Source organism: Aythya ferina (assembly GCF_964211825.1).
Source record: "Aythya ferina genome assembly, chromosome: 1".
Taxonomy (NCBI): domain Eukaryota; kingdom Metazoa; phylum Chordata; class Aves; order Anseriformes; family Anatidae; genus Aythya; species Aythya ferina.
In genome coordinates, this window is record NC_140296.1 from 39712720 (window position 1) to 39729406 (window position 16687).

A 16687-nucleotide genomic window follows, 5' to 3' on the forward strand; every position below is an offset into this window, starting at 1 on the left:
TGTGTGTCATAAAGTAGTACTGTTGAGCTCAGAGAAACTGCTAAATGTAAATAACGTCTGAATTTCATTCCATACTTTTGTCTTTGGATGTCACCAACAGGGAAATTGATTTTTTTTTATTTTTTTTTTAATTCTTGAGGGACCCTTCCAGCCGTTAGACAGAACAGCTAGACAGATCAACAAGAAACTGCAAATGGGATTTTTCTGTACCTTTGGTGTTACTGAAAATAGGACGTAACTGCCAAAACTATTGCTTGTGTGGTAGAACAAATTCTCTGCTGATGTAAAAAGACACAATTGCATTGACTCCAATGACGTTACACCCAATTTATGCCAGGAGAAAATGTAGCTCTTTATCCATTTATCCATAAGCTGGTTGCTGTGACTTAATTTCAAATGAATTATGTTACTGTTCTTGGTCTGTGCCCTTGCAGCACTTTATTACTTAGAAGGCTAGTTCAGCAGAAATAAATAAATATGTGATTTGCAGTCTCAGCAAACGTCCTAGCCAGGAACAATGTCCTCTCTGCAGTGTTCCAGACTAATTGCCCCCAATTTTCTGCTCTAACCTTCATACCCAATTCACTCCCTTCTTGCACTAGTCTCCTTGTTCTTTTTTTCTACTCGATCCTCATATTCACATTTTCTCCAGTCTCAGCAAATCTTTAACCACCAGCTTTTACGTATTTAAATTCCTTTAAAGAATCGCTTCCTCTACAGTGATTGTGAGAAATGAGTATTATATTTAAGTACTTTAACTGGGAAAAGAATATACTTTAAATCTTTTCTTGTTAAGCTCTTGTGCTGAATTTTTGTGTTTGATAGTATATTCCAGTGTTTATGTTAACAAATACTGTAATTATTACTGTGATTCTGTGATTGTGTGTCCTATGCTTATTAGAGCATCATCATCCAATGTTTTTCTAATTTCGTAGTCAAAATCTGGCACCGAATATTTTAAGTATTTTATATAAGTAGTTTAAAGGACATTCATACAAGTAGGAAGATTTTTAAGCTTATTTTAAGGCTGATTGGTGGCAACTTTCTGTTCAAAAACTGAATGCAGTAGCAATAAGTTAATCATAAGCATTAATAACATCATGCTTGAGGTCATTGCTTAGATACTAAAGACCTTTTGATGATTAGAGAATGTGTCTGAAAATTGTTCTGGGCACCTACTCAACAGCTTGTGACTTTGGAAGGTAGTAATCCAGAACATTGGGTTCATTTTCTCATTAAGTCTTCTCCATTATAGACAGTTGTTTGTGAGACCTGTTTGAATCAGTGGTGCACAGGAAGGATAAAATTAAAGAAACTGGTCTGATTGAAGTAAGTGACTCCTAGCTACTTACTTTGGAGGACACCTGGTGAATTTAGCAGAATTGGTTTCCACAGTTCAGCTGCATTTCCTCTGAGTAGTTCAGTCAGGTGTGGAGTCTGATTCTGTGACCTTTGTGTGTTTGTGTCCACTATGAAAGACTATGGATCATTCTCTTGAGTATAGCATGCTGGTAAAAAGTAGAAGAAACATTCATGAAATCCATAATGTCTGTAATAAAAAAATGTTATATTGTTGAATTCTTTTATTGTCTGATATAAGAAAAAAATAAAAAACAAACACATTTTGCATACAACCACATGTTTTACAGTCAGATAAATGTTTGTATTCAGAGAAGAACAATGAAGCTGTTGGAAGAAAGCAGAAAAAAAATACTCATGAGGAGTAACTGAGGGAACCGAAGTTATTTTATGAAGAGAAGGGGAGGCTGAAGAGAGATCTTATCACTTGCTACAACTTTCTGAAAGGATATTGCAGTGAGGATGGCCTTTTGGACTCTTGTCTCAGGTGGCAAGTGACAATACATGAGGAAACAGTTTTAAGCTGCACCAGGAGAGATTTAAATTAGATATTAGGAAGAATTTCTTCATGGAGAGGGAATGGGTTTCACAGGGATGCAGTGGAGTTGCCATCCCTGGAGTTATTTCATAAATGTGTGGACATGGCACTAAGGGACATGGTTTAGTAATGGGACTCAGTAGGTCAGGCTCATGGTTGGACTCAGTGATCTTGAAGGTCTTTTCCAACCTAGATGATTCCATGATTCTGTGATTCTATGATTCTATGAAATATTCCTGACTGGACTCGCCTCTTCAAGTTATCTTCAAAGTTAATTCCAAGCTACCTAACACTGACATGTTTGCCAAATATGTTCTTTTTATTATTTCTCTACAGATTTCTCTGAAGAACTTAATCTGTTCATCTCCTGTACCAGTCTGGACTGGGGGAAATTCTATGCTCAGTTCCTACCTTTTAGTCATATTGCTAATGACTTTCTTATTGTATCATTAAAATGATTGTACTGTATCAGGCTTTCAGCTTATCTGGCTGGTATTTCCTTTCTAATGATCCCTATGGACACTTAAAAAGAACTGTTATAAAAAAAAAAAAAAAAAAATTATTGCTACAGAAAATCGTACTCCTGGACTCATTTAGTTAGCATTGATATAACTTCTGATAAACTCTAGAGTAAAACATTAGTCTTGCGTCACCCATTCCAAAATCTTCCTGTTTTCTCTTTCATGTCATAGACAGTTCCAGTGGTCCTCTGGTGTTCCCAAACACAGACTTACAGCATAATGCTGACTACACACGCAATAGTCTTGTTTTGATAGTTTTTTCCTTCTATCCTTTGTCATTGCATCAAGACTTCACTACTGGGTAAAGTTTTGCAACAGTTATAGGCATAGTTATGTGCATCGGAGTATGAAAACAAATCCTTAGATAGATTGATTTTGCTGGAAAAAAGAAAAAAAGGAAAAGTGTAGATGTTGTTCCTATCCAATACAGTTCTAAAAGATGATTTAATGAGATTTCCAAGAACTTAAGGGTATTAAGTTTCCACCAGATAAATGCATTTGAAAAGTCAGACAGACTAAAAAACCTTTTCAGTGCAGATTGTTGATACTGCATTTATATCATGAATGTATATCATATATGATTCTAAGTGGAGTCAAATGTACTTTAAAACCAAATCATATTGGATTTTTGAGATGTTGTAGATGACTATACTATTCTTGTACTTGTAGTTGGTATTACCTTACACATCCTGGTCTATCTTGGTCTTTACCCCAGTGTTTTCCCATGCACTAGTGTACATGCAATGCTATGCATATCTCCGTTTCCACACTAAGGACTTGCATGAAAGGCTCTGTCCCTTCCTTCCTTTCCTCCCTATGTCCAAACAATGTAAATGACATCTCTTTTCAGTAAAATATTGGATATGCTATTTGTGTTGTACAAATGAGAGTCATAGTACTGACTGTTATCTGAGACTCATAATGAACAGAATGAGTGTGGGAAGAGAGCACATATAGTGTAATGCCCTGGGTGGAAAACAGTCTCTGTGCACCCAGAACCATTTGAAAGCCTGAGCCTATGCTTTTTGCTTGCTACACTTGCTATTGAATTTGGGACAGCTATTCCATGTGGTTGGTCTACACAAAGTCTCACACATTTATGAAAATATAGACTTGTAAAGTATCTAGCTGATGGATTAAAGGAATCTTCTTATTTTTCTTTTACTCCATATGTTTTCTTTCATTAAAGAAGGATACATTATGTTATTGCATAAGGACGATTTTATTTTTTTTTTAATGGTAAAAAATGTCTTGGAATGTTTTTGTTTGTTTTGCTTTTTGTATGAAGGTCAGATGCTTATATTTTAGGTTAGTATTATTAAAAACAAATAAACAAACAAAAAACAACAACAGCTGGCAAATATACTTTAAATCATTTCATGCCCTATTTGGCAAGTTAGATCAAGGAAAATTCAAGGTAGGATAAAATTAATTTCCCTACTTTGCAAGTGTAGGGAAATAGAATATGTAGTTCCATATTCTAGGAACAACTTCAGTTACAGCTTTTAAATATATATTTAACTGATATCTTGTGATAGTTCTTATAAACTAATTGAGCAAGAAATCATTATTCCTCTTATATTCCTTTGGTTTCTTTCAAACCTACAGTTTGATCCAACCCTGACTGGTTTTTAAACATGTTTTCACTCTAAGTTAGTTTCTGCATTTGCCTTTGCCTCTTTATTGAAAGTCTCCTACAGTCAAGGAGATGGTTGACTTTCATTTATTGGTATTACACCAATATCAAAAGGGTTGATTTACTACTCTAAAACTGCATGTAAATCTTTGTGTGTGTGTGTGTTTGAACTCCTAGAATGACTCTTAGCATTAGATACAAAATATATAGCTGTTTTAGAACTGTTATTTTCTTTCTGTATTTGATCAGGGAGTTCCTTTTGATTACAGTTTTCTTGAATTTTCTTAAGTGGCCAATTATTCTAAGTATATATTCAGCATAGTACAATGTTAAAAAAAAACACCAAATTCTGTTCTGTTGCTTTGTTTTGAGTAGAGTTCTGTGTGACCCCTATTGTATTCTTACGGGTTTTCCGAACAAAGTAGCCTAACATTTTTCTTCCTAAGGTACGATTAATCTGCCCTAGTTTAGATATAAAAAAAAATAAATTTCTCTGTCTAAGTCACCCTATTCTTTCTTTATAGTCAATGAAAAGAAATGGGCACCTCAAGGGAAGGATTCGTCTCATCCTAAGATCAGTATCTAGAATAGGTCAGATGAATTGTCCTTTGGAGGTGCCAATTTCTTTCCAGTGACTATCAAGGGAACATAGGGTGACTAGCTCAGACTTATATCTCTAACTTTTAGGTGTCTAACGTTAAGTGACATAAGCTGCTCTTCCTTATCATAACATTTTTGAGGATATGAATAATTAATTCCCTTCAGAAAATATTACCTTGAAGACAATAATGTTCTGACCAAGACCCAAAATGTTAAAACAATTCAATTTAGAATATTATATGCTCCTCCGGCAGAATTATGGGAGATTTGATGGAGCAAGCAAAATGAGACGTATTGCTCACAGAAACATTATCTATTCTTTTGGACATGCTACTAGGATTTTATATAGAAAAATAAAGTTTCATAATTTATCAGTGGGATTCCTCACACTTAACTTTAGAGATTTATAGTGGAAACAACTGCATCTGATGCAGATTTGGTAGGCTCCGTTTATAATCAACGGACAAAAATAAGGCCTTTCAACATGTAATACTTCTAACCCATTTTATACGTTTACTTTAAGATGAGATGAATAATGCCCCCTAAGTTTATATTTTTTTCCACTGATTTTAAAGCAGGAGAAGGAAGTGTGATTAACTCTGGTGCAGGTGCCAAACGTATTTCTCTGTTATTCATGGTTGTATTGTGAGGAGAAAATAGTATCAAATGTTTTCAAGTGGCCAAAATGTTGTGCTATAAAGTCTCAAAACTGTTTGATGACCCTCAGCTATCCAGTGTTGCATAATGCTAATGTGTCGTTGTGAAATCATTTCACAGCTGTGACATCGTACTAGTATTTATGGCTCAAAAGTGACATTGATTGATGATAAAGTCAATTTCATCTGCGTACAGATAATTGTTCCACACGCTGTTACTTATGATATCATTTTTTTAAAAAAGAACAGAACCAATTTGCAATGATGGTAGAAAATTGACAAAGAGATGCTGAGAACACTTTCTTAACATCTTGGGATTTTGAATATAGCCACACTTCATCAAGAATAATTTTATTTATTCTTGATTCTTTATTTAACAGACTTTTATATTTTTTACTATCTGGTCTGTGATTTTGCAGACTGGAAACTGAGATACAAGAAAAGATTTTCAGTGATGCAAAAAAATGTGGAAAGGATTATATCAACCTCTGAGTGAGTTTTGGTTTTATGGTTTTTTTTTTTTTTTTTTTTTTTTTTCATGTTATTTATATCCCACCATTTGTCATGGATGTTTTCTGCTGTTATTGTTGAAACTACATCAATGTGCAAAAAGACATTCCTGATTCCTTGGACCAGATGGAGAGAATTTAGGAAACTGGACTGTTTGCAAACAAGTAGATGGGTGACACTGCAGATTAAAAAAAAAAAAAAAAAAAAAAAAAGACAAAAAGACGTGTATTTGAATCTTTGTGACATTTTTATTTATTTTTATTTTAAGATTTTATGTATTTTTACATTGCACAATAGGTGGATTAGAAAAGCAGATAGCAGACTGATGACCAGAACCCAATTTCCTCTACATCCAAACAGTGTGATCTCAAAATCTGACTACTGAGTCATCCTTCTCTCCTGTTTTCCATCTGCCACCAGAAGTCTTGCATTCTTGTTCATACAGAGATCCAGTTGCACCTGAAAGCCAAACACTGAACTGTGCTTTATTGTTCTCTAACATGTAGATGTGATTTTTTTCTGTGTGAGTTCCAAATTTAACACAGGTCTCCCTGTTTGGGTGAATGCAGTTAGACACTAGGTACTGTAGACAGCCAAAGAGCACTGCTGGCATCTAAAGAATATGAGTTTGCTTGCTCAGTTAAGCCTGCAGACTTGTGGGAATGGGTTTAGATTCTTATTCTAGATTAAAAGAGGCTTCTTATCACTGATGAGGGAGGTCTTCATCCAGGAATATGAATGGAGTGTATTGACTAGCTTTATATAACTCATTATCAAATGCACAAAGGCTTTGTAGATCATCTTTCCTAGGCTGTCTTTGCAAAACAGTTGTGAAGATGCTCAGGTTAGGATCTGTTAGGGCCAGGTGTCTATAGAAAAGATGAGGTGAGACCAGGAGAGTCAGGTCATCATGTTACACAGGCACTAACCAGCACTTCATTTGTAAGTGTTTTAGATTGATCCATGCAACTATATTCTTTTTCTCTTTGCATAGCAGAGAACTGAAGGGAAACAAGTACAATGGGGTCAATTCCCGTAAGGAGGGTAAACACAAATCATTGATGCTCATTATTATTATTTCATGAATATATAAATTGTATTTATATATATTTTTGTGTATATGTGTTTCCTAGAGTTGTAAATCCAGCAATTCCTGAATCTCCTGATTCTGATTGCAGTGCAGTTCTAATATTCAGTATAATCTGCTTGCACAGTCTACAAATAAGTTAGAGGAAAATAAGTCTTTTTTACTCTGTCAGCTTTGTAATAATACAGAATTTAATTGACCTCTCTGCAGCAGAATTTCTAATTCTGAAATAAAAAGTGAAAAGTCAGGGATCCTAAATTTTGTGTTAATAGACCTTAATGAATCACCCCAAAATAGCTGGCTCAAACAAGTTGGAACACTTGCAGCCAGTTTAGTTTGCCAAGAATCCATTTCTCATCTAAGAGATGGATGAAGTTACCAAATGTGGAGAATGCAGAGTGCTAGTGTTATGTCCTTCTATTTTATAGTTGATTTATTCTAGTTGTGATGAAAGGTCACAAATTTCAGTGTTCGTTTTCTGCTTCCTTCAGTTCTTACAAATGAAACTCTCATCAGAGTAGGGCTAATAAGACATCTGAAAGTACACTTTGTGTCAGTCAGTTCTCCTACCATTATCTTTGTGACTCAAATGACCATTATTAAGATATATTTTAATTCTGGCATTTGCAATGTCTATATTGTAAAGTCTGATCTAGTGTCTAGTGAGCTAATGTACAACTTTGGGATCACTATAGTAGATTTGGAATTAATCCCTGTATTACCTTCATGTTCTTTAACATTCGCCTTGTACATTGACCTTGAATTGCCAATGAATTCCTATGGAGAAAAAAATTACTAGCTCTACTAATTGTCTATCTGCCAGCTAAGAGATACTGGCTAATAAGTTACTGTATACTGCAAATGAAACTTCTTAATTTTGGAACAAAATTGTGGATTATTAAAGCATTCGTCGACTTAGGTTTGGATACCACAGGGAGAACTTTTCTGAAGGACTAAATCCAGGTGTATTCATTACCTTGAAAAATGGAATTGTGATGAAGTTGTTAGGAAGTAGGTTATAAAACCTACATTGCTACTTCGGAGCAATGAAAGTCCTACCCAAAGTAGATCAAAAGGATCACATAAAATCATTCTACATTATGTTCTTATTTAATGTTAGAATGATTTATTTAATGTCAGAGTGATTAGAAGAGGATGGGGTGGGGACTAGGGAGCGAGGAAGAAAACCCAGAAGATTCTTACTGTTTTGTTTGTTTGTTTGTTTGTTTGTTTTAGAAATTATCAGGGTTTCAAAAAGACTGACAATTATAATATAAATTTTTTGACTCGAGTTTAGCATGAGACCGCATATGTGAAAAATAATAGTCCTCAAAGTTATGGTGCAAAAGAAGATGCTGTAGGAAACAAGGTAAGGTTGAAGTTTTCCAGTTCTGTCTTTAAGAAATGTTTTTAGAAAAGTCTTATGCAAGGACCTAGGGAAAGGGTTATCTAAATTACATAATCCAATAGTATGGAATTGGCTTCCGTATACCTGCATTAATTATTGTCTGCAAATTTCTGGGTATTCTGGAGTGAATTATTTCCTGATATTTTGTTCTGAAGTCGTGGATAGGGCAAGGATAATGGAAATTGTAATTGCAATGTTTTTAAGCACTCTATCTATGGTCAAGAAATGAGAAAAAAACACTATAAAAAGCTAGCAGCCAGAGAGGTGAAGATTTGGATTTTGCTGTATAAACTGCCGGTCCAGTTAATGTTAGGAGAAATAATCAAATGGTGCAAATATTTTAAGAGCAGTGAATATTACTTCAAATAATAATTGGCTAAATTAATGTAAACAATATGTTCATAGACCACTGTGAACAATGTATTGGGTTTACATGGCAAAGTTTTGGCAGCTGGGGGCAAGGGGGTGGGGGTGGGATGGGCAGGAGGAAGGCTGGAGGAGTGGTCTCTGTGAGAAGAATCCAGAAGCTTCCCCGTAAGGGCCAGTTTCAGCAAGCTCCAATGGGATCTGTTGCTGGCCAGAGCCAAGACAATAAGCAATGTTTGTACCTCTGTGTGAGCAGATTTAAGAAAGAGAAAAAATAAAATAAAAAATGCTGCACAACAGCAGCTGAGAGAGCAAGGAGTGAGAACCAGCTCTGCAGATACTAAGGTCAGTGAAGAAGGAGGGGGAGGAGGTGCTCCAGGCACCAGAGCAGAAGTTCCTCTGTGGCTTATGAAGAGATCCATGGTGGAGTAGGCTGTCCACCTGCAGCCCATGGGTCCCATGGCAGAGCAGATCTCCATGCTGCTGCCCGTGGAAGAGCCCACAAAGGTGCAGGTGGTGGGAGCTGTTGCCCATGGAGGATCTGTGCAGGAGCAGTTTGCTTCTGACGGATGGACCCTGTGATATGGACCTATGTTGGAGCTGTTCTTGAAGAGCTGCTGCCTGCGGGAAGCCCCCACAGGATCAGTTTGGGAAGGACAGTATCCCATGGGAGGGCTTCACATGGTGCAGAGGCAGGGAGTGACCATGAAGGAGCGGCACAGACAAGGTGTTAGGGACTGACCACAGTCCCCATTCCCCTGCACAGCTCTGGGGGAAGATGTAGAGGAGGGTGAATGGGGGAAGGTGTTTTTTATTTTTTTGTTTGTTTGTTTCTCATTGCTCTAGCTTGTTAGCAATAGGCAATAAATTACATTAATCTCCCTATGCTGAATCTGTTTTGCCTATGATGATAACTGTTGAGTGATCTCCCTGTCCTTAACTCTATCCCTTTTCATTGTGTTTTCTCCCCCTTTCCCTTTGAGGAAGGGGAGTAAGAAAGTGGTTGTGGTGGAGCTCAGCTGCCCAGCTGGAGAAAAACACCAGAAATACTTCAAAAAATAATTGGCCAAATTAACGCAAACAATCTATTCATAGGCCACTGCTTAAATTTTTACTGTTTGAAATAATAGTCTAATTATGCAGCTCTGGAGAAGAAACTGTGAAAGAAACCCAGGGCTCGGACAGGCTCCACCAGTTTACTGAGCCATCTTGACACTTCAGAGTCAGCTAAGCCTGTGTAACTCCTGACAGCTGCTTAAGGGCCTCCAATGATGGAGTCTTTACAGTCTTCCTAGGAAAACCATTTCATGGGGTAGCTATATTTATCATTAGGTATATGATTTAATACCTCATCTCAATATTTCTTGCTACAGTTAAAGATGATTGTTTATGTTCAACTCACTAACAGTTCAAACCTTGTTCAATTCTACTCAACTTCTGATTTGAAGACTGTCATGCCCCCCCTCAGATTTTTCTTCTTCATGCAAAACAAAAACGTCCACCATAAGTTTTATCTTCTAGGTTTTTGATCTTTCTTATTTTCTTCTTTTGGACTATCACCAATTAATCCACCTTCTTGAAGTGTAGTGCTGAAATCTTATGCTCCTAACCAAAACCTTGATGCATGCGTTTATTCAATATAAAGACAGTCCTAGACACTACACCAAAGAAAGGAGAAGTGATAACACAATTTGGTGAGACTACCGCGGTGAAACTTCTGGGACTTTTTCTAAAAGCAGTTTTCTAATAACTCTGTAGAGTAAGCATACTTTATTCATTTCCTTCATATTTTATGGTACTTGTAGCTCTCTGAAATTCTCTGAAAAAGCTCTGAATTCTAAATCAATACATTTCCTATTAGAACAAGGAAAGACTTACAGTCACTTTTATGGACAGTATGCAGAATTCCAGAGTCTGTTTGGTGTAAGTGAAGTCAAAACCCAGGATTTTAAACTATCATTGTGGCTTTACTGTAATATTCATGGCTTTTTATTATTTTTAATAGAATTCATTTTGCTAGAATCTGGCTCAAAAAGGTAAGTTATTTAACAGATATAATTAGGTTGCTGAGCATTAACAGTTAATTATCATATTAATAAACAGTTATTACTCTCGTTTTATACTGAACCATGCCAAAGCAGCATTATTATGCATACATTGCTCTTAGGCAATGTAATTGTCCTTAAAGGAAATCATTACAATTTAAATGAAATTGGGAGCTACTGGTTAGGGAAGGCTGTAGGGCATGCACAATACATACTAAGCAAGGACGTGTAATTTACCCAAATCACATCTTTTTAGCAATTTTACGTCACTGGGCTATCTCTGTTTAGTTAAGATGAAAACAGTTTATTTTTTGCCTTGTAAATTTACAAGGTCATTATTTAACCCAGGACAAGCCAGTCTCTGCAATGGAAGACAATGTAAAGTAGCCGTATCATATTATTTAATATGGGTTAATAAACTATGACCAACATTCAAAATCTGTTTTATTTTAGACTATAATCTAGGGAAAGGATTTGCTGTGACACTAGCATATGCTGCCCAAGCAATGTGAATCATGGATTGAAAACTACAGTACTCCTAATGACATCCAGTATAAAATATATTTCCATATGGAAATAACATTCTTTTTTTTCTGATTAGGGTTTTGCCTTCTTTTTCGTACTCTTTCTCTTTGTTTAAGATATGCATGAAAGAATTATTCTGCTCAGTGACATTTTTTTGTCATATAGAGTTTAATTATTTGACTTAATTTATTTGTTATTCGTTAAAATACAAGGAGTTTGAACACATATTTCTGGAATCTTATTAGATTGATAATTAATTAATGTTTACATTATCATAAACAACTCCTTAGTTTCAAACAATGACTCACATTTACAAAAAGTAAAAAGACTCACATTTATCATCTGTGGGTGCTAAAGAATCTTCAGATGAATTATCCAGTAGCTCAAGATCAACTTCATTAATAAGCATGTAACACATGGCAAAAGTAACACATGGCAAATGATGTGGCTCATAGCTGCAACAGAGGTTGTAACAGAGAAAAATATATAACCTGTCTTCTTTTCAGCGGCAAAATATGTTAAAACTTTTTTTGTGTGAAAAAGAGTGCCAAAATAGCTAAGAAAATTCATCTGACCCATACAATCAATATAAATCTGCCTTACATTTGTTTTTTAGTCCATATGAATGTTTCTTCTCTCGTGCACATTAGGCTAAATCAAGAACAACTTATACGGTTGAATTGTATTAATACAAAAGCAGAACAGTAATGGAGATCAAGCCCAATAGAGAACAGATACATCTAAAATCTATCTGGGCATCTCTTCACATACTGAAAACAAACAAACGAAAACCACCATTAATTGCATTAATTTCATATGGTTTCTAATGTAGCTAAAGAAAGTCAGAAGAACAATATATTTATGTCTAACAGAATACAGGCTAAATTACACACAAAGCAACACCAAGTGTCTTTGACAAGAAACTCATTCTCCTGTCTTTAATATAAGCTTTTTGGGGTCAGATCCTTTTATTGTCTCCAGTGTTAACCTGTAACACTTTTTTTGTGTTCTTGACTAAAATAGAATCTGACCTCCTTAACTGCAGTGGCTGCTACTATCTGCATCACCAGAATATGCTTGTGTTACTTTTTAAATTCATACATTGTTTTTAAAAATATTAAAGATACCTTTTTCACATTGATAACTTCCATCAGTAGCATTTATTATTTGTAGCATTATAGTCATTTTAAGCCTGATTTACTGCTAGTATCTGAATTTGTGATGTTACATGATGTTCTTCTAATCCCTGTTTTTTACCTGGTACAATTAGACTGATTGAAAAGGAAAGTCATCAAGGCTGTTCATGAGGGGGCATCAAGTGCACCCTCAGTAAGTTCGCAGATGACACCAAGATAGGTGCGTGTGTCGATCTGCTTGAGGGTAGGAAAGCTCTGCAGGAGGATCTGGATAGGCTGCAGTGATGGGCTGAGGTCAACTGCATGAAGTTCAACAAGGCCAAGTGCCAGGTCCTGCACCTTGGGCGCAATAACCCCAAGCTGAGCTACAGGCTGGGAGATGAGTGGTTGGAGAGCTGCCAGGCAGAGAAGGACCTGGGAGTGATGGTGGATAGTCGGCTGAATATGAGCCAGCAGTGTGCTCAGGTGGCCAAGAAGGCCAACGGCATCCTGGCTTGTATCAGAAACAGTGTGGCCAGCAGGGCTAGGGAGGTGATTGTCCCCCTGTACTCAGCTCTGGTGAGGCTGCACCTCGAGTACTGTGTTCAGTTTTGGGCCCCTCGCTACAAGAAGGACATGGAGGTGCTTGAGCGGGTGCAGAGAAGGGCGACGAAGCTGGTGAGGGGCCTGGAGAACAAGTCCTATGAGGAGCGGCTGAGGGAGCTGGGCTTGTTCAGCCTGGAGAAGAGGAGGCTCAGGGGCGACCTTATCGCTCTCTATGGGTACCTCAAGGGAGGCTGTAGCGAGGTGGGGGTTGGTCTGTTCTCCCACGTGCCTGGTGACAGGATGAGGGGGAATGGGCTTAAGTTGCGCCAGGGGAGTTTTAGGTCAGATGTTAGGAAGAACTTCTTTACTGAAAGGGTTGTTAGGCATTGGAACAGGCTGCCCAGGGAAGTGGTGGAGTCACCATCCCTGGAAGTCTTCAAAAGATGTTTAGATGTAGAGCTTAGGGATATGGTTTAGTGGGGACTGTTAGCGTTAGGTCAGAGGTTGGACTCGATGATCTTGAGGTCTCTTCCAACCTAGAAATTCTGTGATTCTGTGATATGAGGAATTACGGCATTACCATAGTTGTCATGAGCTGGGGAACAAGAACTTCTGATTAAATGTGTGTCACTACCAGAAAGACCAACTGAACAGAGTTTGGATTACTACTCAGAACAGGTCCCTGGCTGTAAAGTTGCAATTACTGTGCTACTGTGCTCATTGTGCTACCAAAATGCTGTAGTGTTAGGGATTTATGGAGAACATGTGCTATTCACAACAAATGTTCTAAGGCATATCTGTTGCACAGAGTCAGGACACCACATTCACATTTAATTTCAAAAGTCAAGGCTTAGAGAGGAATTCCAGAATTGTTGTTTGCATCAAGCTGAAAGGTAAACAAAAGAGTGGGTCAATAGAATTTAGTCGTGTAGCTGTTAACCACTAGAGCTACTTGGTCCAAAGCACTGTTCTAGAATGAAAGAGAAATGCTTATCTCTGTAGTTAGAAGCATGCATGGTTCGTGTGTATCTATTTATAGTCTCCCGTTTGATAATATAATAATGCCCTTAGACCTAAGTAAGATGTCAGCTGAGAGAATCTAAGGCTATATTTAGATAAGCCGGGATTACTTCATTTGAAGCCAGAAAACTCTCCATAGGCATCCATCCCTAATAGACTGCAATAATAATTTTGCTTGATCCTGTGGAACCATATGTACCACAGGGACAACAGATGGTCTTGTCCAAAATGCAGATTATCAATACTGGACAATAAGCTGTGAGAGATAAAATGATGGATAGTCAATAGGTAATGGTTGAACCACAACAGCTCTTCACAGTCATGAGACAGTGTCTGTTACCAAAACGTCCTGAGGTGGGAACTTTCACAAATGTCGTTACGTTATATGCCAGTCTTCCCAAATTCTTTACAGAGCATCCTTCCAACTATGTTAACTGCTAGGTTCATTTTTACCTTTGCTATTTTCCATCCTTTCTAAAGCCAGAATTATTAGTAAAGAATCAGGAAATACTACTTATCAAATATCAACAGAAAATATATATTTTCCCCAGTTTCCCAGGTCAGGGCTTGACTTAATATTTCTATTTTACAGTAAACACAGCTAATGAAATTAACCTACCAGAGCTATTTTACAAGTGGCAACCCCTGACAAATAGTAATATCGGTAAAAGGGACGTATTTGTGTGGGACAGCATATTCTTGTTTTCTTTGGGGGAATATTGCAATGCTTCTCATTTCTTGTTACGGTGCAGCACAATAATAGTAACTAGGACAGGCTTACTAATCATGCACAGGAATAGCTGTATGGATACTGTACGCAATCAGTTATCCTTATTTTTGATATTATTTAAATGCTTTTTTCTTCTCTACAAAAATATGAGTTAAAGAATCACCTCAGTAGTCACAATAAAAGATATTTATTTTTTATTTATTTTTTATTTTTTATTTTTTTTTCTATATGAGCATAGTTTTCTTATGTCATTATAATGATACCAATAATTTTTCTTTAATTTTGCAAAGGAACACACTTTTTTTTTTTTTTTTTACGTTTAAGATTTTTTTTCCTGTAGGCCAATTCCATTTGTAGTTTATGTTGCAACAGAATTCCCATACAAAGCTTGATTTTTCCATCTCTCCATCATAATCAAGATATAATAATAATCAAAATCATAAATAGTATTCTTTTTGGTAGTTGTATTTCTGTGGATTTCTACTGTATTTTACATGAGCTCAATAGTGATTTTGTGTTTCAATCCTAAGCATCAAACTGCTTACTACTAAAATGTCCTTCAATAACTTTTTTTCCTTCTTTTTTTTTTTTTTTTTTATTATTTTCTTTTTAGAGGTGAGAATGCAGTAAAAGAAGAGAGAAAATAATGTTATATACCAACATAGTTGAGATCCATTCACAGGATCAAAGAATAGATGATTGAAATCCATTTTCAAACTCCACCACAGCTTAATTGTGAGAGACAGAATGATGCACCTGCTGAGGGAAGGGATGAATTTTTCGGGGCTTCCTCCTGTTACCTAGTAGAAATTATCCTCAGACGAAAAAAATCCTGCCAAAAAAGCTTTTCTGTGGAGAAATGATTGCACACAATACAGCAACACGTTAATTGTCATAATTAAAATATATCACCCCCTGGATGAAAACTGGAATATTTTGAATTTGAAAATTGAATGCACTAGTTTTGGTAACAGTTACAGATGTCTTTGTTTTGTTCATACCAGACTATATTGTTATCTAACGAATACTGTGTGGTTTGTAACTAGTAACTAGAACTACTTGTGTTTTACCAGTCTTGGAAGATGCGGGGTGATAGTCTGGTAAAAGACCAGGAAAGCAGTGGAGAAAAAGTAAGGAGAATGCTGCAAAGGGAAGGAGACACTAGCAACACAATAAATGGAACAATGGGAAAATAAGAAACAAGAAAGTGGAAGGATATTCCAACACGTCACTTGTATAAGAAATGCAAGACAAAACCTTCAAAGTGAAATTTTACATTTCAGAGGCTTTCTTCCTCTCCTTTCATTCTCTCTGGCCCCTCTCTCTGTCTTTCCCTCTCTCTTTCTTTTCTCTTTCCCTCTTTTTCCTTTTTTTTCTCTTTTTTTTTTTTCTCTTTTTTTTTCTCTTTTTTTTTTCCCTTTCTCTCTTTTTCTCTTTTTTTTTTTCTCCTTCCCTCCTTCCCTCCTTCCTTCCTTCCTTCCTTCTTAGGCTATAAACTTTTCAGAGCAGCTGGAGGAAATAAACCCTCTGTATGCTTGAATGACTCTCTGGGCAATACAAATGAGTCATCAATGAGTTTAGTGTGCAGCAGGAGAAAGATGATACTGGAATGAAATGTTCCAGTGCATATTTGTGTAGTGTCTAGCATAAAGGTCTTCTGCTCCTGACAGAGGCCTCTGGGCTTTCCAGTGATGTAAATATTAACTAATAATAATAAAAGGATAAGCACTTTATTTACATCCGTGTTGCCATCTGTTGTGTAGACTGAATCAAGTACATGTTTAGCTTCGTTTGCTTTTCTCTAAGCCGTACACTTCATTTGCTGCAAAGAACCAGACAGTTTTAAAAGCTTCCATTAAATTTTTAGAATTGAGAGGCATTGTCAATATATATATATATATATTAATTGTCTTGTTAATAAGCAGTGTTTGTAAACTGGAATTAGAAGTAACATATGGATACCCATGCAGATTTAACTGCAATTAAAAAAAATACATAATGTTAATCTTGACAAAAAGAAAGTGC

At 36.4% G+C, this 16687-nt stretch overlaps 1 long non-coding RNA gene across 1 annotated transcript; it reads left to right on the plus strand.

The window, feature by feature from the left end:
• The first annotated feature begins 8837 nt into the window (after window positions 1–8837).
• LOC311430060 lies at window positions 8838–16401 on the plus strand. Its single transcript, XR_014688528.1, has 2 exons — window positions 8838–9026; window positions 15276–16401. It is a non-coding gene; the product is annotated as an uncharacterized lncRNA (long non-coding RNA).
• The last annotated feature ends 286 nt before the right edge of the window (window positions 16402–16687 follow it).